The 21,417-nt window shown below is 40.5% G+C and overlaps 1 protein-coding gene across 1 annotated transcript in view; it reads left to right on the forward strand.

Moving 5' to 3' along the window:
* The window catches only part of UST (uronyl 2-sulfotransferase), a 165,870-nt gene that overhangs the window by 7,010 nt on the left and 137,443 nt on the right, over nucleotides 1-21,417 (forward strand). The window lies entirely within an intron of this gene.

The following is a 21,417-nucleotide window of genomic DNA, read 5'->3' on the forward strand; positions in this document are numbered from 1 at the left end:
AGGGAACTCCTGTGTAGGCTGAAACAGAGTCAGTGGTCCAGCTACTTTTCTTTCAAGGCTATCACCACTGGTCATTAACACAGTCTCTGTGTGGTTTTACTTCAGGAGTTATTGCTATAATTGGTTTCCAGAGTCTCGTGAAAGGGCATCAGCTTTTATATGTGTCCTTCTATAGAAGACTTCACGTCCAGGAAAACGTAACCGGGTCACTTATTTCTTCTTTCCGGCGGTGCTGCTTAGACTTCATCTGCAAAAATGAAAGTAAAAAGACGGTTTCTTGAAGCGTTGTTCACCCAAAGTGAATGGCAAGCACTTTGTGCTCCATCAGAGGGTAGTCAGCCAAAATGAATTGTGGCTGTCAGGGGAGGAAAAAAGTGGTTGATGCATTGGTTCTCATATTTTCATACGAAATTAGGGAGGAGAGAGATTGCTTTTGCTTAGAATTTGACAAAGAACGATAAGCGTTAAAGGCTGCCAGAGAGGGAGACTCTCTAGCAAAACTAACTTGTACAAAAGCTTCAACACTTAATGCTCTGTGGGGAAAATAAAGGCTGTCTAATTTTTTTTTTTTTTTTCTCCTTAACTCTAGTAGCGGATCTGAGTTTAACATATGTGCTAGCTCTACTCCACTGATTCCTGACAAAACTTTTGAAATCAATAGCGCATGTCAAAATCAGCAGTGACAGTAAGTGGAGGTTTTTTGTTTGTTACTGAAGTATAGGTCTATATTGTTAAAATTTACAGAATGCATGATGAAGGTGCAACGGAGGAACTTAATTTTGATGTGATTTTTGGTGAGAGCTCTCTGTAAAAGGGTTGAACAGGTCAAATAACATCTTAGGACTGTTCTGACACAAAAGCTTGAAACAGTAAATACAGTGGGATAAAATGAAAAAAAGAACAACACATTTATTTTTCATATCTCTTATTTTTCTGATATCCTATTCCACCCCCAGTTTCCAGCTGATAATAGATTCTTTTTTCCCCCATCTTCTTCTTATCTCATCATTTAAATTCATATACTAATAGCAAGAGAGAGTTTCTAATGTCTTTTGTGTCTAGCAAGAAACTGGAATTACTGGAATTGCTTGACTGTGTTTTGTATGCCAATCACCCCGTTTTTTTGGGCGTAAGTTTTGAGCACTTACGAGAGCCCTTCTTCCTGGGTTGTTGTCTTAGCCTCATGTGAAAGTACTTGCGCGTTGTTAGCTCCTGGCTCCTGTAACCCATTCAAGAAGAGCACTGCTGGTTATTGTGGTCTTGCAGCGGCCCCTCGGTGCAAAGGCAAGTTTGCAGGTGAGGTGTAAGGGTTTGCATTTTCATCTTGGACTGGAGAAAAATGTCTCTTTATAGATTTTTTTTTTTTTTTTTTAAGTTGTGACTTTGCACCTGCTGCTGACCCCCTGCGAGCGCTGTCTTAAATTGCAGCAGGGCTGTGAAAGGAAGCCCTGTGCGCTTCCGCCGTCAGGAGTGCAGCCAAGGGGGTGAATGGCCCTCTGTGCGCTCCTGCGAGCGCGTACCGGCACACTTACTGAAACAAACTACTGCCTCGTTATTCAGGGCAGATATTTTTTAAGGGTGCATTTACAGACATTTCTAATTGGATTGTCTTTCCTGAAGAAATAGGGGGATGTCCTGTTATCCCCCTTCTGTGCTGTTTTGCTTTTGGAGCAGTAAGTTGTGGAGCCAGGGCTTGCAAGGGTCCAGGGGCTGCTTGTTCTTACCATGTAGACAAGAAAGGGACGAGAATGTTTTTGAAATTAGTGAGAATTAGGTGCCTCTTTGCATCTTGCTATAAGATGTGTATCACTCTCAGCTCTTTATCTGGATTTCCTGTCTTGTCGGTGAGGAGAGTCATGTCTAGGTCATTACAGTTTATGACAGACGTGTGATGGAGGCAGGATCAGCCCTTTTCAGAGATGTCAGTCAGCTGTAGCCTGTTGCCATTAACTTGGAAGGGAACACCAGGCTTGAGTAGGCTGCTGCCTTTCCCTGGGCAGCAGAGGTGCTTGCCTGTAAGACCTAGTCAGACTGGTGCAGCAGTGGCTGAAAACCATAAGCTAAAAGCTTGTGGTTTTTTGTTTTTTGTTTTTTTTTTTAAAACTTTCCAGTGAAAGCTGTGGAAACTGATGACACATGACTTTTCAGCAAGGAAAGTTTCCCCATCGTTATTGGTGAGCAAGCAAATAGATTTTCAAACATAATTTATGTTTATATAATGAGGCATTTGTTTTTCTTTGTTTTAGAATCTGGGGTAGAGGATGTTTGGAGACTGGAGGGGTGGATAGGAAGTGGAAAGCAATTATTTGACTGAAATTTATTTTACTCTCTTGCTCTTTAGAGCTGCACTGAGGGAAGCAGACCCTCTTGTGTGGAAAATAGATGTTTAGCTTTGTTTGTAAGCAGGGAAGCACAATTATTACTATTTCTGAGTATGAGTGCTTTAGAAACAGACATTTGGGTGCTTGCCAAAGCTTGCTTCTTATCACATTTAATGATTCAGGGTAGAAGTCATCAGGAGGCTGGGATGGAGATCATTGAGCCCGTGGTGATTTGAGTAAAGAAGCAGTGCATCTCTGCTGTATGTAAACAGTATGTTTTAGCACCCCTGAGAATGTTTATTTTAAAAGCCTCTACTCGTCAAGTGGGTGATTGACTCAGTTTAATGTATCTGCCCCAGAGAGAGGATGCCAGCATAACATTGTGCTCGTACAAGGTCACCAAACTGCTAGCAAGTGACAAATCTGTAAGATAAACTACCAGTGGTTGGATTAAAAACTGCTAGGCAAGGGGATTTGGCTTATTGTTTCCACTTTTTTTTTTTTTTCAACTTGCAAAGTCCTGGACATTTGAGGAGGAGGAGGTGCTCCTTACAACTGTCCTTGTAGTTTAACAACAGGTGTTTCTAAAGTACGTACAACAAATTTCTAACAAATAAGTGACTATTTCATAGCTTTTGCCTAATTGCTACTAGGAACTATTGTGAAGTCTCTGTTGTTGCTTGGCTGCGGATCAGAATGGCAGGTTGCTTTGGAGAAAACTATGATTGTCTCAAAGATTTTTACACAATGTTTCAGCCCAGAATTCAAAGCTTACTTTTGAGATATAAGTTCCAATTTTGTATCTTTTTACCTTGTAAGATCTCCTAAACTTTGGGGAATTCTTGTGCAGAGTAGACCTTGTATTGTTTTTCTGAATAGGTTGGTTTGTTTGTTTGGGGTTTTGGTTTGGTTTTTTTTTGTGTGTGTGTTGGTTTTTTTGTTGTTTTTGTTTTTTTTTTTTTTTTTAATTGTCTATTCGGAATATGAAGTTGTACGCTTTTCCTCCATAGCAGTGACTTATGTTGAAGTGGACGCAAGAGCTGAAGGTGTTGGGGCAGGTGGGAAGATGTGAGAAGAAACAAAGCCTTATGGTGTTGTTTCAGGAAGTGTTTGAGAATTGTCCCACAGTGTACCAGTTTCAGCTTTGATTTCAGATTATATTAATTTTGTGAATGCCTACAGTAATTCATTAGTGTTATCATGACTCTGTTTATCTCATAGCAATTAGTAGGAGATAGCTTTAAGTTTGGCCATTTTTTTCCTTTTTTTTTTTTTTAATCAGAAAGGAGTTAAATATAGCACTGATGTAGTCTTTTTCATCACTCTCATTTTCTCTCATCTGTTTTCTTATTGCCTTCTAAGATGTGAGCACATTCTTTTCCTTTCACTCCTATTATATTTACAGGTCGTTGCCCAGTCCTTATGTTAATCTGTTCCTGTGAAACACCAGACCGTGTTTAGCAGCTAGTGGTTTCCAAATCATGTCTTGCTGGTGGTCCTGCTTCCTTCAGCCACTTTCTCTTTCCTCAGTGGCTTGCATTATAGAGCAAATACTCTTGCCTCTTTTGTCTGCCCTACATCCTGAGAAGAGCTATCTGAATCTGTCCATTGAAAATCAGAACTGGGATCTTAGAAGTGTCCCATGAGTAGCCCTTGCCTTTGCATTCTTAAAAGGTAAGGAAGAATACTGGTGAGGTACTTTGAAATACACAAATCTTGGAGCTGGGGTGTTGGTAAACAAGTTTGATGCGATTACAGCTAGAAATTTCATTCAGGTTGGGCAGTACAGTACCAAGAAGAGATTTTTAGGTGAGAGAACTACTGAGGGGAAAGAGAGGACGGACAGGTGTCTTGATGATCAGAAAAAATTACATGAGATTTAGATGTGTATAGCTTGTCTATAAGGCCTTGACTCCTTCTGTCAGAGGTTCCCTCTGAACTCAGCAGGGAGAGGCAGAGGTGCCTCCAAAGAGCAACTCAGGCTACCTGTGTGTTTGACAGCTGAGCCGCTGACTTTAAGTTTGGTGGGAAGAATCTGGGTTTTCATGGTATTTTTTCTTAGAAACATTGGTTGATGACCAGTGGAAGGCTCCAAAGAGAAAGAGAGGGGAGAGGAGCCTGAAAGTTACACTAGCAAGATTTTTAGGTGGATGGGTCACTTCATTTCAGTAGGTCATTGAAACCTAAGTGCTTAGGATGCCTAAAAATAAAGGGTACATAAAGCATTGGAAAAATAGCACTTCAGGGGATATCTGTCCCTGCTTGATGGGTGGATTTGATGCCGTGTTTGTTTCTCCCTCAGTCTTCCAGTTCTGTGAAAAGGGTGTGCAACAACAGCTTTGATGTAGTCTGAAATGTTGCTGCAGATATTGTACGGCAAAGGCTGTGAAATTGCTGACTTCTCCGTTCCTTTCATATCTGCAGCTGATTGTTCTTTCCTAGTAGAACTCCCCATACAAATGTACAGATTTCTTTTGTATTGCCCATTGGGAGATACCACAATAAGTAAATTAGGATGAATAACAAAATAGCAGGGCCTAAACCCTACCACCTGTGGTTGTTTGAAGTTTTTTTGAGGGGGATGTGTTTTGTTTTGTTTTCTCCAGTTGTATCGGTTTGGTCATCGCTGCATCTGTGCAACAGGCCAACAGAGATAGCTGTGTGTATGTATGTGAATAGTAGGAAATGTATTGGCTGCCGTTGGGAACAGGCACGGAGGCAGGACAGACTGGGAGAGCGCTGCAATCTGAGGATGCCACTTACTGGCTAAGGAAATGTTGAAACCAGAGACAATTTGGGAGGAAAGAGAAGTTTGATGTTTTATGAAAATCAAGGAGTAGCTACTATAGATATAGATTGCCTGGTTATTGAGTATTTCTCGGACAATTAATTTTCTGACAGAACAAAATGATTTTCAGCCTGCCTCACAGAATCACAGGGTGGTTGAGCTTGGAGGGGACCTCTGGAAGTCATTTAGTCCAGACTCACGTGCTCAAGCTGGTTGTCCAGGACCACGTCCAGGTTACTTTTGACTGTCTCCAAGGATGGAGTCTCCACAACCTCCGTGGGCGACTGGTGCCAGTGCTTGGTCACTCTCAGAGTAAAAAAGTGTTTCCTGATGTTCAGAGGGAGCCTCCTGTGTTTCAGTTTGTGCTACTCTGGCGCTATCACTGGGCAGCACTGAAAAGAGCCCAGCTCTGCCGCCTTCTCCCTTCAGTTATTTATATACATTGATAAGATCGCTCTGAGCCTTCTCATCTCCAGGCTGAACAGTCTCAGCTCTCTCAGCCTGTCCTCATATGTAAGGTGCTCCAGTCCTTTCATCATCTTCGTGGCCCTTCACTGGACTCTCTCCAGTATGTCCATCTCTCTTGTACTGAGGAGCCCAGAACTGGACACGGAGTACTCCAGGTGTGGGCTCACCTTCTGGACAAGGGAATGTGATCTGAGAATGCGTGAGGGAAGTCCTTTGCAAAGTAGGGGCTTCTTAGGCGGTCTTTTTCAGCATGTAGGAGAGGGAGAGAGGAATCTGAGTAAATACTGCATACCTGCATATTGTCTTTCTGCTGCAGGTTTGTTTCTTAAACCACTTTTGACCTGATGGAAGTTCATGTTCAAAACTGGATAATATTACCGCTCTTTTGGTTGTGAAGTAGCTGTTCTCAGAAGTGTGATTAAATGAAAGCTGAAGCAGTAACTGCTCCTTCCTGTAACTGCGAGCTCTCTACATTGCCTCGCTAATAATGAGCGAAACCAATCACTTGTTTTCATCTATTCAAGAATGTTTTTCTGCTGAGACAGTCAAATTCAGTGTGAGTTATTTAATCTTCTGATAAACATCCTTATGCTATTAAGCCTGTTGCATTTTCCCTGCTCTAGTTTTGAATTTGAGACTTGTCTCATCTAATCAATGAGGCAGATTTTGGCAAAGCTCTGGCATTCTTTATAGCTCAGTGATTGTCTCGTTTTTGCTCTATGCTACATAGAAACAGCTGACAGCTTCAGTTTTGTTTCCCTGGCACGTTTTGGTTATTAATGTTAGTAGCTGAAAGATTTTTAAATAGCATGTAGTGTCTTTCAGGTTCTGACTCCAGCTCAAATACAGCTGAGATTGACAGTAACTGGATCTTATTACTGTGCTGAGATGTTCAGTGGCTCACGTGCAGCAAGTTCATTGTGTAAGTTGTTGTGATACATTACTGGCACTGCTGCTTTCCTCCTCACTCCACTGGTGCAAGGACACGGTGTGTCAGGGCAGCGTGGGAACGTATAGCGGCAGTGGAGGATCCAAGGGGCTGTTGCAGTTTCCTCCCCATTTCTGTGTGCTGTGATGCTGGGCTTGGTGGTGGCATATGCCCTGTCCGTGCTTAGTGCAAGAGGCAAATGAGATTCAGAAGAATGTTACTGAGGGTTATAAAGCTTGCAGGGAGCATGGACCCAACTGTCCCCAAGGTAAGACCTGTGCCTGTGTACTGGATTTCTTTGTACTACCCTGCTCCATAGTTAGAGGTGTTTGTTTGGAGCTACTGTATCAATAATAAATATATTTCTTTAAAAAAAAAAAAAAAGGCAAGCCTGGAGTTAACTGCTAGGTGTCACAGACCAAGAAGTTTTTCCATCTTCTGCAAAAGAAGCTGCTAAGTGTCCTCCTGGCTTCCTCTTCTCTCTCTGTTACTGCTGACTGGAGAGTACGGCTTTCTTGGTTTTGGTCTCATACAGCAGTTTCTATCTAGCCGGTGAAAGAGGAAGGTAAATATTAACATTTCTCTTTAATTTAAAAGGCAGAGAGAGAGGGCATGTGCCTTTCTTGGTGTAACTTGGCTGATCAATAGCAGTATCAAGAACAGGGTAATGATTCCTGCATTTTTAGAAGGGCAGGGGTTTGCCTGGAAATGCGTGCAGTGTACGCGACAAAACACTGATGCTCAGCAATAAGGAAATTCTGCTACTTTCCCTTATCTCAGCACTTACCTGCCTCTCCTGGCTGGGGTGACCTGAGTTTATTCAATCAGTGGGGCTCATATCTGTACAACGTTCCTGAAAATCAGTAAAGTTGTTTTTCTGATGGGGCTTCTGCAGCACAGGATGGTTCAGAGAAGGGTGAAAACAGATCTACCAAACTGTGAAGCAGCTTTTACCCAGCAGAGCCTCCATCCAGCCACGGGTATAGAAATTTGCGTTTTCCTGTCTGTGAGCAACAACTTTTTAGTCTTTCCTCACCCTGTTCCCATCGGCAGGGAAGCTGGCTACTGCAGAGCCGTATGTCGGGCTCGGGGCTTTCAAAATGGCAGGGAAGCATGTGGGAGGGAGCGATAGCTGGGAAAAGAAAAAGTGGGGTGAGAGAAGGACAGGCTGCTGGGTAAAACTTTCCCGATTTAAGCTAGAACAGCATACCTCTTAATGTATTCTGTTTAAAATGAGCCCGCGAGAGACAGGAATAGTACTGGGGGAACAGATAAATGGCGTGTTAAGGAGGCTATTCCCACCAAAAAAATATTTCTTGCTGCTTTCTGCAGCTGTCTTCGACACCTCTGTGGAATTTGCTCACCAAAGCCTCTACTGTAGGTGGAAAAAGTTGTATTTGCAGCACGGGTGGATGTTAAAACAGCTGCTTTATGTAGCCAGCGCAGCTTAAAAGCTGTATAGTCAGCTTCAGAAATGTTTCCTTAACTTATTTATTCTGAAGACAGCAATATTTTTAATAAAAAGGAGCTCATAATGTAAGGGAGTCGATGAGAGGCTTGTGCAAATTCTATCCATCTTTGAGGCCCTCTGGCTATTTTTGGCTAAAGTTTTACACCCACAGATTTCCTTAATTCTGAGGTAATGGTTGCATTGTGTGAGAAACATGACCAGAGAACTTGTTTCCTTATTTTAACAGAATCATCATTGTGTCACGAGCACAAAATAATTATGAAACTTTAAGGCAGATCAGTTGAATGGCTTATGCTCTAGCTTTGCTCTTTCAGCATGATGATGTTTTGGCTCACAAAACATGAAAATGTTCTGTTTTCAGGCAGAGTACTCTAGATTCTCATTCAAGCCTGAAATTTCGTTTCTGTAAGAGATAAATGTGGTGGTCTCAGACTATTCCTTTGTGAGTACGGTCAACATTAAAGAAAACAAGAAACCCAGGTTGATTCAATATATAGTTAAGACCAAGTTAAAAATGACAAGTTTAGCTATTCAATCATAATATGGCCCTGGTTAAAAATATTTCCTTACTCATACTCTATAAATAACCTCATAAGTATAGTTTACACTCTCTTTCTCCAAACACCCATGCTTCACTTCTGTTCTAAACTGTTTGCACTCCTGATCTCTCACTGCATGGGGTCCTGCTCGCTGGCCAGACGTCTCTCTTATTTTCAATAAATCTCTTTTATTTGCTTTTGTGGTGTGCTGGAGAAGGGAATGGTTTGTGGATGGCGGAACTGAGGACTTTGAGCTCCTAATGCCATGTGGCTGGGTAGATTTCTTGGTAGAAATCTGCACGTTGCATTTGGTCGTATCGCACGGAGACATGTAATACTGTGGCGGTGGCACGTGCAGTTTGGCAAATGCTCCTGCTCAACTTGAAAGAAAAGAAGGTTGGAGGGAAGAGCAAGGAAGAGGAACATTGTAAGCATTCTTACTCTTCCCTTCCTTCACTGTGTTTTTGGACACTCGTAATAAAGTGATATTAGTGCTAGTATGATGCTTAGTGTGTTCTAATTCCTGCAGCTGTACTTGTGAACCATGAAAAACAGTTTGTATAAACTTGGTGAAATGTTCTTTTGAATGCATTGCAGTTTCTTTGACCAAAAAAAAAAAAAAAAAAAAAAAAAGAAAAAATTGCTTTACCAGCTTAAAAATCCTGGAAAGAAAAGGAGTTTAGAAGTGAGAAAGTTTGTATTAGGCAACTAAAAAGTCAGAGTTTGCATTAATGGTTCTTATGTGTGTCTTACCAGCTTCATTCTGTATGTGACACAAAAGTTAGTTTCCTGCTGAGAATTACACTTCAGTAGGGCCTGATGTTTATTTTCTTTAACTAGAAATAACATAAGAGCGTGTGACCAAAGTAGGTTTGTTATACTGGCATACATTGAAATTTCTTAGAATTTACATTTCATTATTTAATATTATTTTATTTATGCAACTCTATCTTCAGTTTGTTTTATTTGGAGCTCAGTCTGTAGTGCCATATTTTCTTTTTTTAGGAGGAAGGTCTGCTAGATTTGTTTCTTCAGTAGTATTTTTTTTTCCTGCATGTTTCTGAGTGTAGAGGTGGTGCAGGGCTTAGATGCTGGGTTATGGGACTTTTTCTGAATTACAGATAAGATGTAATCTTCTAGGTAAAAAACGAGATCAATAATACGTGTGTGTGAATGTATGTATTAAAACAGAAATCATATTCTAGTTACACACATGTTAATCATCACGAAAACAATTCCGCTGTTTATGCACAACATAAAGCTGAAGCATGTCTAATACACTGTTTAAATCCGTGCTTTCTTCTTTGCCTTGATACTTGGCAGTATTTGTGTCCTCCGTCTGAGGTAAAAATGAATAAGGAGTGGATATAAAGAGTTAAGACACTTATCACTGGATCTCCTTTATCCGTGAGGTTCAGGTGAGAACTATTTGATGATGTAGCTGTGGTAACAGATAGCTGGTATTAAGTGAGGATTGAAGTAGTTAATAGACTTTGTATATAAGAAGGGTCAAATAACCCAGCAGATTGATCCCAAATGCACCTATATTTATCTGTTTCCTACAAATCCTTGTCAAGATGAAAATGGCCAGATTGCCTGTGAATGTAGATACCAGTGTGCCTATGAAGAAATTGGTCTGAGGTGCTGTTGAGAGTAACTTTGGTTTGTCTGGGTGCTCTTCTCTTGGAATTCAGGAGCTTAGACAGCAATGAGTGTGTCTTGCTCCTGTAAAAAGTTACTTTATATTTTAGACTTCTTAAATATTTTGTAAGTTTCTACGTGTGAACTCACTGATGACTTTCTGGTAAGATCTATATTGAATTCATCCTAGGAGGGATACAGAGAAACTGTTCCAGCTTATGCAGAGGTGGGGTTAGCAAAGCCAAAGCCCAGTTGCAGTTGACTCTAGTGAAGGAAATGAAGGGGAACAAGAAGGGCTCCTGCAGGAATGTCAGCAGCAGTAGGAAGAGCAGGGAAAATGAGGGCCTGCTGCTAAATGGGACAGAAAAACCTGAGGTCCTTAATGCCGTCTCTTCACCTCAACCTTTACTGGTGAGATTTGCCTTCAAGGAAGACTTGCTCTCTGATGTGGGAGATCAAGTTAGGGAACATTAAAACAAACTGGACATACATAAGTCCATGGGGCCTGATGGGATCTACCCATGAGTGCTGAGAGCTGATGCAAGGCTGCTCTTGGTTATCTTTTGAAAGATTGCGGTAACTGGGGAAGATTCCTCAGAACTGGAAGAACAAAAGTCAATACTATCTTTAAGAAAGGCAAGAATAGCCAACCAGCCTCATCTTGATCCCTGTGATGGAGCAAATAATCCTACAAACCATTTCCAGACATATGAAGGACAAGAAGGTGGTTTGGAATAGTTAGCATCTATTTATGAAGGGGAAATCATGCCTGACCAACCTGATGGCTTTCTGCAGTGAGATGACTTTGTCGGTGGATGAGGGGAGAGCAACGGATGCTGTTTGTCTCAATGTTGGCAAGACTTTTGACTTTTGTCTCCTCTGGCATCCTGATAGACAAACTGAAGTGTGGCCAGTGAGGTTGACTGGCCACTGCCTGAACTGTCAGGCTCAAAGGGTTGTGGTCAGCAGCACAAAGTCCAGACAGAGGCAGTCATTAGTGGTATATCCCAGGATCACCACCAAGGCTGGTACTGTTTGACATCTTCATTAATGACCTGGATGATGGGCAAGAGTGCACCTTCAGTAAGTGCAAGAAAGCTATGGGCTTAGTGGAGTGTGTCCAGTGTAGGGCCACTCAGATGATTGTGGGACTGGAGCGTGTGCCATGTGAGGAAGGGCTCAGAGAGCTGGGACTGTTCAGCCTGGAAAGATCTTACCGATGTGTATGCATGCCCATGGTGGGAGTAAAGATGGAGCCAGACTCTTCCCAATAATACCCAACGACAGGACAAGAGGCAGTGGGCACGGACTGAAATGCAGGAAACTCCATTTAAACATAAGAAAACACTTTTTTTTTTTTTTTTTTTTTTTTTTTTTTTTAATGTGAGGCTGATTGAATGCTAGCACAGGTTGCCCCAAGATACTCAAAGCCCATCCCTGAGCACCCTGCTCCAGCTGGCCCTTGTCTGAGCAGGGGGTCAGAGCGGGCGAGAGGCTCTGCTGAGATACGTTCCTGCCCTGCCATGCTGTGGGGCTGTGCTCCTGGGCTCTAACGGGGTGTGCTGACCCTTCAGAAACGTGGTTAGGAGTAGGAGTGAAAAGTCAGTTCTAGCATGAAGTGTGGAGAAAAATGCTTCCTTTCTAGTGCTAGGAAATGAAAAGGCGTAGAAAAAGCATTCATCAATTACTCTATTTCTTGCTGTAGATGAGATTTTGTAAAATTAAGACTTTGAACATTGTGAGAAGAGAGCCTGGTCCATGTAGCCAGTTTTCACTATTTGTGGTACTGTACTTTATGTGGAGCTATTTAGTCTCTAATGTATACCTGTATTAAGGAAAATGGACATGATAAACACATTGCTGATTAGTGACAGGTCTAGGAATAGAGCTTGGATTCTGCTATCAGTCTCAGCCTAAAGGAGATTCCAAGACCTGAATTTTTTTTCAGGACTCTGAAAAACTGTTTTCTAGGAATTGATTAATTACACATGCAAGAATGCAATTTTTGTGTTGCAGAGAGAAGGACGGACTACTTGACTGCTAACTACTGAACTTCAGACACTTTGAATCTTACCTGTTCTTTTAAGCTGAAAGGTGGAATATGCTGCTGCAAACTTTTCTTGATCATGGTGTTCCTTGCCTAGGTTTCTTCTAGTAGCTATGTGAAATCTGTCTGTTGTCTTGCATCATGTCATTCTCAAAGAAGGATATAGCGAGTGATTAAAGAAAAAATTAAGTAGTGACTTTGGTAATAAACTTCAGTTTAGGTTTTACACAGAGTTAAATATCCAGTTGGACTTAAGCCTTGGAATCAAACCAAAATAATTCAGACCTACAGTTTACTGTAGCTGAAAAAAAATTTAGAAGTACTGTTTGATTAGCTTCTGTATGTATTCTACAAAATGATTTTTTTTTTCCAAAAGAGAGTCTTGGATGATGTGTGCGTTTGGGTTTGATGAAGAGAGAGAATGGGTAGGAAATCCAGCAGAGGATGAATATGATCATGTTGAGAAGGGAATGCTGCTTAGCGACTACAGTTACAATTTACCACTTTTTAGCACGATCACAATTTTCCCCTTTTCTTCTTACTCTGTGTGTTTTTCCTTTTGGGTCAGTAGGAGAGCAATTTCTTAGAAGGGGAAAGTAGTACAGTAAATCCATTGTGCCTCTAGGATGTATTAACTTCAAAAGATATGGTGCTTCAGTCTCCTAGCTGAAGTCAGAGCGAATCTGGCCTGCTTGTTTTTGTTTCTCTGACTCCAGTGTGATTCTATCTTGCAAAGGCATGGTCTAATTTCTTTCAAGTGAAAAATATTGAAGCAGATTTGTTTCAATGAAATTGATACCTCTGGCAAGTTGGACCTAATTCAGATGGCTGTGCCAAGGACGAGAATCTCAAAGTTTAAGTAGACAAAAGAGAACAAAGAATTTTTTCAATTACAGTTTAATTTTTAGAAAATTATAGAAAGCTTATCTTGAAGTTATGTGTGGATTGAGATGGAATTGCTATTGTGTTCATTTATTTACTGAGATGAGCAGTAATATTCTGAAATTTTCCTTCACATACATGACATTTGTATTTGGCACCAGGAAGCATTCCTATCTGAAGGAATCTTTCCTGATTTTTTTGCAGCTCTTTTTCTGTTTCCTAGGGTGAAGGAAGAGCAACTTGAGCACCTTTGCATCCCTTTGCCTACAGTCCTCCTTTAATTGCATGTGTTAACTAGATCTATTTAATTGGCTAAGAGAGTCTGAGCAAGTTTTAAAGGAAGCCTTTAAGACTGAAAGGATGGGTACTGTTTCATCAGGGCAGGCTCTGATATCTTTGCAGAGGTTCAATGAACGCAGTGATGTTGCAAGTTGACAAAGTGTTAATTTGAATAATTCAAATGATAGAATTGAGGTCTAGAATTGCATTTCTTTTATTTTTCTTTTTTTTTTTGCCTACTTCCTTTTTCCTCAAATGTCTTAATAGATCATACAAGTCTGTGTTGTGATGTTCTCCATTTAAACAGATACCAAGTACTTTCCTCTTTTTTTTTCAAAAGGCTTTGCTTTGTCTCTTTATTCTCTGTACCCCTTCCCACTGGGTTCCTTACTGATTGCCTAAAACTCCGGACATCTGAGTTAGAGTAGCAGGAAGAGGACAAACCAGCTAATGGTGACTTTTCAGCCTTTAACGTGGAGTCTACTACTTGAATCACCATTGGGTTAGAGGTGAAGGACACTTCCAGAAAAACCCGACACACCAAAACTAGGAAACAAAGGAAAATAAAAAGGATTAAACACTTAAAAGACAACTTGTGACCTTTGTGGAAGGTACCTGTCTGTTAAGAATTTAATTATCCAACTAGACAAAACAGGGGGGCAGTAACTGGACTTGTTGTTGGTGGATGCTAGCACCCAGACTGCAAGGATGAGCCAGGTGAGAGGGTCTTCTTGAGAGGGCAGGGGGACTGTGGTACTGCACCAGTGTCCAGTGGTCACTTAGAACTGATGATTCACTGCTCTGAGAAATAAACAATGGCAATAAAGAGTTGGGAATACAGATAAGCATTGATACTGTGGGGTCAATATTCTGTCCTGCTTTATAGACTCCTGTACCACTTTTACAAAGCTACACTTTGTGGAGCTGTATGTGCTGTTGCAAAGAATAGGAAATCTCCCTCAAGTAACCTTTGGGTAGGAGTGGTTTCTCAGCCCTTTGTGAGATGGCAACTTTATGATACACTGGCAGTGAGCATTCCCTCATCCACTGTGTTTGCTCTTCCAGCCTACCTTTTTTTTTGGAAAGGCAGGAGTGTAAGTAATAGCAGAAAGAATTTCTTCTGAAGTTGCATTGGAATTTAAATTTTATCTTCTTAAAATACATACAATACCTTACACTGTGATGTAGTTTTAGACTTTGGAAAAAATGATTATGTGATTTCTTGTTCTTAGATGCCGGAGATACAAACTTCTCCCTTCAGTTTGTAAGGAAATTACAATCCAACTGCGGCACAACTTAGGAAAAAAAAATATATTAAAAAGTATGTAAGTTAAAAATGTAAATAATCAGAGCAAGGTTGTGGGAACAGTGCCTATGAGAAACCAACACTAAAAACCCAGCACAGATATCTTAAAATGTTTTGAGACCAGAAAGAGGAAACAGTCTAGGACGCAATGTTCATTATTATTAAATACAAAGTAAACTCCCTTAAATACAAACTTTATTTTAGATAGACAGGAATTTACAAAGAAGGAACCTTTTGTAGCCGTAGGGAGGAATGAGAAATTACTTGAATTTTAAGCTTCTTTCTGTCAGGTACCATTCTCTGCACCACGTGAACAAGTATCTAGGAACAACTAGGAATGAGATGGTGTTCCAGAAAGTCAGCAGTGTTTTGATCTTCAAGGAGGAACGTTTGAAATTGCAAGAATCTCTGAGTATCTCTTTTGCTTTTCTCTTCAAGAAAGAATTTGGATGTGCATTTGAATCTGGCTTTCTTGAAAGTGAATATCAATATGGTCTATAAACTTTGAAATATGTTGCAATTTTCATCACATAACTGACACTACTAACAGTTAAGAAAACCCCACAATCTAAAGAGAACAAATAACCACTGCTTACTGTTGGACTTGCATCAAAATCCTTCTCTCTCTCTCTCAGAAAAATGCAGCCGGCTGTAGCTGCCAGCTAATGTACAAACAGAACCGAGAGAGGGAACAGCTGCGCTCTGAAAAATAGCAAAGCTTAAAGGCAGCAGCACCCGCCTCGGCTTCTCTGGTGTTTGATTTCAGGCTAGAATTATGTATTTTGGGGTAATTTCACATATGGAAGCAAGCTTTTCTGGGTGACTGGTAGGGTTAAAGATTTCTTGACTAAAAAAAGAAGTAACAATATGTTGGTTTTAAGAGTAACTTAATCCCTTTTTTTTTTTCTTTATCTTTGTGCTTCTAGCATTTGTGAAACGCTTCTGTCACAGTCAGTCTTTGTTGGATAGGGCCTGTCGGTCCAGTATTCCATAGTCAGCATCCATGATGCTACTTAATGAGTGCATGTTGGCCAAAAAGGCCTTATGCCTGGCTCATCTGGATTATGAGGAATATCTTCTAGAAATACATGGTGGTGGCCTAATGACATATTTCTACGTGGCGGGCTTCTGCATTGCGAGAAGTGCGACCCCTTTGTGAAGGAGCCAATAGCGTGTGTCACATTTCAGTTAAAACTGCAACTGAGTCTGCACGTGGCAGATTTAAAATGAGAGAGAGAAAGTTGTGCCTAAAATTAGGGAAACTACACTATCAGAAAAAAATAAAGTGGTAAGTATAAAGAGTGGTAGTATGAAGGTGTGCATTCATGCAGCTTCTTGTGTGCGTTATGGTGTGCCGCGTATCACTGTATCTCACTGAAAGGTTCTTGGAGCTTGTCATATGGAAGGAAGATGTTTACAAACTACAAACTTGACTGACTATCTTCTAGAGAATGTAAATTAAATATTGTTGCAAAATCTGACTTCCAATGACTGCTTTAAGTGACTCCAAGTTTTTATATAGTATTATGTCCATTGGTTACTACTGAGAACCAACAGCATTTTGTCTCCGTATTTTATTTTTGAACTCCACAAAAACAAGCCAAAAGAGCATTTATTTCCTATTTGTTACATTTTAGCCAATGTGCTGTATTTTAGAAAGGGTGTAACGCTGGCATTTTCTAGGTAGCGTGAATATAATTGTCATGCAGGAAAAAAAAATGTGCAGATTGTCTTAATTTCCAAAGAGGTAACTTGTTTCTGGGTTCGTGTCACAAAGTTCTGGTTTACTGAGGAAGCAGGGATTACTCCTCCCAGGAGCATATATATGGTGTTTTGTTTTCTACATAAAACTTGGTAATTTTCAAGGGCAAGACAATTGCAACTTGTGTACTGTTTTTAGAAACTTGGGTGCTGCCGTTGCCAAGCATACAAAGCAGTGTTTTACATTGGTATTTGGCAGGGCTACTAACATGCAGCCAGGATGTGTCTGTCTGCTCCTTCACTGATGCCTTGCTCCTGGATCCAAGTCTTTCGTTGCTGGGGAAGTGGCAGGCAGAATCTGTCCCTGGCCTTGCTGCCCTGGGGTCTGTCACCTCACCTGGCCGTGGGGCACCGTCTGGTCGGAACAGTGGCCCTCATCACTGGGTGTAGTTTTGAGCACAATTATGTCTGGTGTACCAACATAAATGTTCCCCAATAGATGGAGAAATAGTGCTAACGTGGGCCCTGGTAATAAATCTTTTAAAGGGCACGGCGAAATAGGTATTTGAGTTTAGTAACAGCTTCTGTGAATGTCATGATACATTAATATACTTAATTGAAAGTGTATTTTGATTGATACTGTCCTAAATTATTTTTGTGGGGTCACACTAGGTAGTTTGGGACAAAATGAATTCTCAAAGTAAACTTATTCTTAATTAAAGACATCTTTGGTTGCAGTAACATTGCTTATGCAATGTCTCACTGTTTAGGAAGAGAGGAGAAAAACAATTATGGAAGGTACAGATCTATTAATCCGTTTTTTATTTTAGAGCTCCTAAGAGATTTGTTCCATAAATACAGATGATGCTTCTCTGAAGAACAAAGATAAGTCACTTTTTATTCTAGTTGCAGGGGAAGGAAAAAAAAAAAGAGCCTGATACTTACTGGCCACTTTTAGTTTTCTATGTAAAGCATTTTAAAATGTTATAATGGCAAGTGTGGTGGTGGTGATGGCACACAGACAAGGTTGGAGAAAAGAGAGAACATTGGCAGAAGGGAGATTAAGTTCTCAAATTTTTTCAAAAATTGTAGCATTTCAGCTTTATTTCTATTTTAGTTCACAGTTTTCTGTTGCTTCAGAGCTCTGGAACCATAGTAATTCATGCATTTTGTCTGTACTTGGGTTTTAGCAATCACTCAGTTGTTTTCTTCTGACATTCTGGAAATCTGATGGCTCCTGGGATAGGCACATCTTTGATAAATTAGAAAACTCTTTAGTTTTATGAAATGATATCAAGAATGTAATACAGATTTTTGTATTAAAGCTTCTAGTAATGCTGAACATCTGGAAAAAATTATGAATGTTCTAAAACCAAAATAAACAGAGCAGATGCAGGAGAATATTGTTTTGAACATGCCGTAGCCATGTCTTCTGGTAATTTCAGGCCATGTCCTGGTCGCTTTGGCTGGTGAATATCTCCTGTAGAGCTGGAAGTGGAGTGAAGGCTGTGAAGCCAGCCAGCTTCCCTCAGGGTTCGCCAGTGGTGTGTGCTGGGCTGGACAGGCCGCCCTGCCGAAGCTGTGATTTTCTGTTAGTGCCAGTGACTTAGATATAGTGTAGTCAGTATTATCTGTTAAAATATTGAGTCATGTTAGCTGAGTAATACTAGTTGGATGGATGCTGAATCATCTATACTAACCCTTGCAGAATGACAGGAGGTGCCATTGTAGGCCCTGTGTAGGCTCTTATGCTGTTGAATGCTACCATCAACATTGAAAATGACTTTAAAGTTGTGGCAGTAAGCACACAAGGGCTTTGTGGCTTATTGACCAGAAGGTTTTCCTTCAGCTTACCAACAGGGGACGTAAGCTACATACAAAATCCTTGCCTTCCTCCAAAAAGCATGGACCCTGCTGAATTCCCAGTCTGCTCTGGGCTCTGACTAGATGGCCAGCCAGTACCTCTCATGATGGCCCTGACTATGTTTGGACCAGCACTTTGTACCTCTATGTTAGATTTTTTAATTTTTTTTTTGCGGGGGGGGGATATGTTAGAATAAGTTGTGATGTATTTCAGTGAATCTAGAAGCTATGGGCAAGGCCATGGAGGGGTGCAGAAGTTTCATGCAATACCTGGATGCCTGCGCTGGTCCTGAAACACACCCGTAGGGCTGTGTCCTCTCTTCCCATCCCAAATCATGGAGTTACCAGTGGTGAACTGATAAACAAACTGAACAATTTTTTTTTTTGTTTACTTTGTGAGATAAGGAAATAAACTGTGTATTGGCTAAATTAAGAATATGTAAACTATATGTACTTATGTTTATCCTTAACTTTTTCTCTGGATTTAGATCTAAATGCTGGGAGGTTGCACTTGTGAATTTTCTAAATAGTTAATCTCCTGCCTTTCAAAAGGGATGCTATGGCCTTGATTATGATACCAGATCCCATCTTTCCAGCTGGTTTCATCATGCTACTTCAGATTGTGTTAACACTTGAATGGGAAAGTAAATGATTGCTAGTTTGTTTTGTGTGACGTTAATAAAACTGGGGATTTGAAAGTAAAAAAAATTAGTTACATTAAATGATTGAGCTTTTTCTGTAGATCATGGAGAATGGCATTTACAAAAGCTGGAGATCATAAACTGCATATAGATTTTTGGAGGTGTTTTTTAGGTCTGTTGAAAACTGATTGCAGCGAACTTCTCAATTTCAGTACTACCAAGTTCCCTGGAAGTGCTGTCTTTGTCTTTTGAGCTTTGCAGATGTCAGACATTTCTTTAGTGCGTTGAAAATACTTCCACAAAGCTACCGCTCAATGCATGTATTTGTAGCATAAAGCTAAGACCAAAAACACTGTTCTGTCAAGTGATTCTTCCCCAGATGTCGAGAACCTTTGCGATACTCTGGTTAAGATGTTTTGTTTCATTTTTTTCCCTGTATGTTAGAGCTGTTGACGTTTTAGGAATTTTTGTAACAACAGTTTAGTGGAGGAAAACATGATTAGAGGTTTGGGATGGGAGAGACAACCCACATTCTATATATGCGTCTACTACTGGATATATTTGGTACGTTGTTTAAAATAGCTTACCTTTATTTTCCCTTTTGATAAGCATATGGGCTAACCTGTTTGTATTTGAATAGTAAGCCACACTGGTGATTCTGGATGTGTAATTACTGGAAAGAATCGGATCGTAAACTTACTTTTTTGGCGTTGTCTGAGTTGGACTAAAATAAGCAGCTTTTAATAGCACCTTTCAGCAAACTTGCCTGTTTAGAAGTTGTTGACTTTATCTCTTACACTTGAATTTTAAAATTCAACTGAAACTTCAAGATGATGTGGCATAATTTGCTGAAAATATGAGGGTGGATTTTTTCTGTTTGTTAGCTCTTGTTGCGTTGTCAAGAGTGGGAAGTTGCAAATAAGCCAAAAAAAATCTGATGCTGAACTACTTCCAAATTTGATTTGTATGTTTGGCGGCATAAATGAGACACCGTGTTTGAAGAGACATTCCACCCCTCTCGTGGGATGCTAGCCATCAGCAACAGAGTGCAGAAGCTGCCATTGGCCATAGGTCCGCAATTAAGAAATTTAGTTCCCCTATTGAGTGTTTCATTAGAAATGATCTAGCTTGTAATGTTTTCTTGTTAGAAGTGATTGTTTTTTTTTTTTTTATTGCAGATCACAATACATCACTTACTACAGATTGAAAAGAATAAAGAGGAAGTGCAACTTAAAGAGAGAAAAAATTAGTGGTAAATGTTTTGGAAGCATCTGGAGTAGGTTATATGGAAATGAATGTTACTGTCTCTGGCTCTCAGGTAGCTGTGGCTCCGCACTGCATTTCGTACCAATTGATGCCTCATGGGTGCTGATTGAGCTGTAAGGTGAAGGACTGGATTTGTGTGGGTGACGATCTTGTGCTGAATCCCTCTCTTGTCTGTTTAGACATATTGCTTGAGCAGTAAGCTGTGAACACAAGTGGCAACAGTGATAGTAACTTCTGGGTGCAGGTCTTTCAGTTCCTACAGTTAGCTGAGGTGAGAATTCTCCCCTCCTTCTTAGCAAATATTTTCTTCTGATCATGGATCACTAATTTTTTAGATGTCTGAGCTTGCCAATAGTTTTGGAACTGCAGAGGGATGTTTTTAAGTTAATATACTGAGGCATCCTTAAAGATCCAGCCCTAGGAATGTGAGCTAAGGGCTGAGCACTCTTCTTGGGCATCCTGCTTCAGTGCACTTTCTCCTTTGTGTTCCCTCTTTCTCCAAGGTCACTTTGAAAGCTTACCTCCTTTGAAGACTTCCTGATTCCAGCTTGCGTACTCTGGCGACAACATGGGATTATGGAGGGAGTTGAAGGGAATGGATGTTGCCCAGCAGCTGAAATCCCTACCCTTGTGTTTTCTTCTCAGAGTATATACATGAATCCATAAACAAATAAAGATTACAGGTTTGTTACTAAACACTGTGTTTGAGGATGCTTCTATGGACACCAGCTATACTGGGGAAAAAATAACTAATAATATCAGCTAGGTTGTCGGGCTGCCAAACTGCAAGGAGAAAATTGTAGAACACTACCTGAAGAAATCTCAAGTGCTCTTTTCTTTCTTTTCAGCAGAGCTAGAGAGTTGTGAGCTATGTAATACGGAATTCAAAGCTAGAAATACAGGAAAGATGGACCCTACAATCCAATCCCCTGCTACTGTAAGCAACTAACTCCTATAATCAATTTAAAAAACATTATAAAACTAGTTAGGTTTGTTTACTTTTGCACCCCTTCTGAAAGCTTGTTACCAAACAACACTGCTCTGATGTTTAGAAAATTCTCATTTCCACCTGAAACTTTTCACTCTGGCATCTTTATCCATCTTTGTTCTTGTGCCACAGTCTTTTTGTAGTTTAAATAGCTCTTGTTCCCCTGAGGCTGTAAGAGCTAGTGTAGCCCTTTCATGTAAACAAAAACCAGCACTTTTAGTTTCTGGCAGGACTCCTTCCTTTGTTCTGATGATGCTAGCAACACTTCTTGCACCTGTTACAGGATGA

This window comes from Chlamydotis macqueenii, chromosome 3 (assembly GCF_036417535.1).
Source record: "Chlamydotis macqueenii isolate bChlMac1 chromosome 3, bChlMac1.mat, whole genome shotgun sequence".
Lineage (NCBI taxonomy): Eukaryota > Metazoa > Chordata > Aves > Otidiformes > Otididae > Chlamydotis > Chlamydotis macqueenii.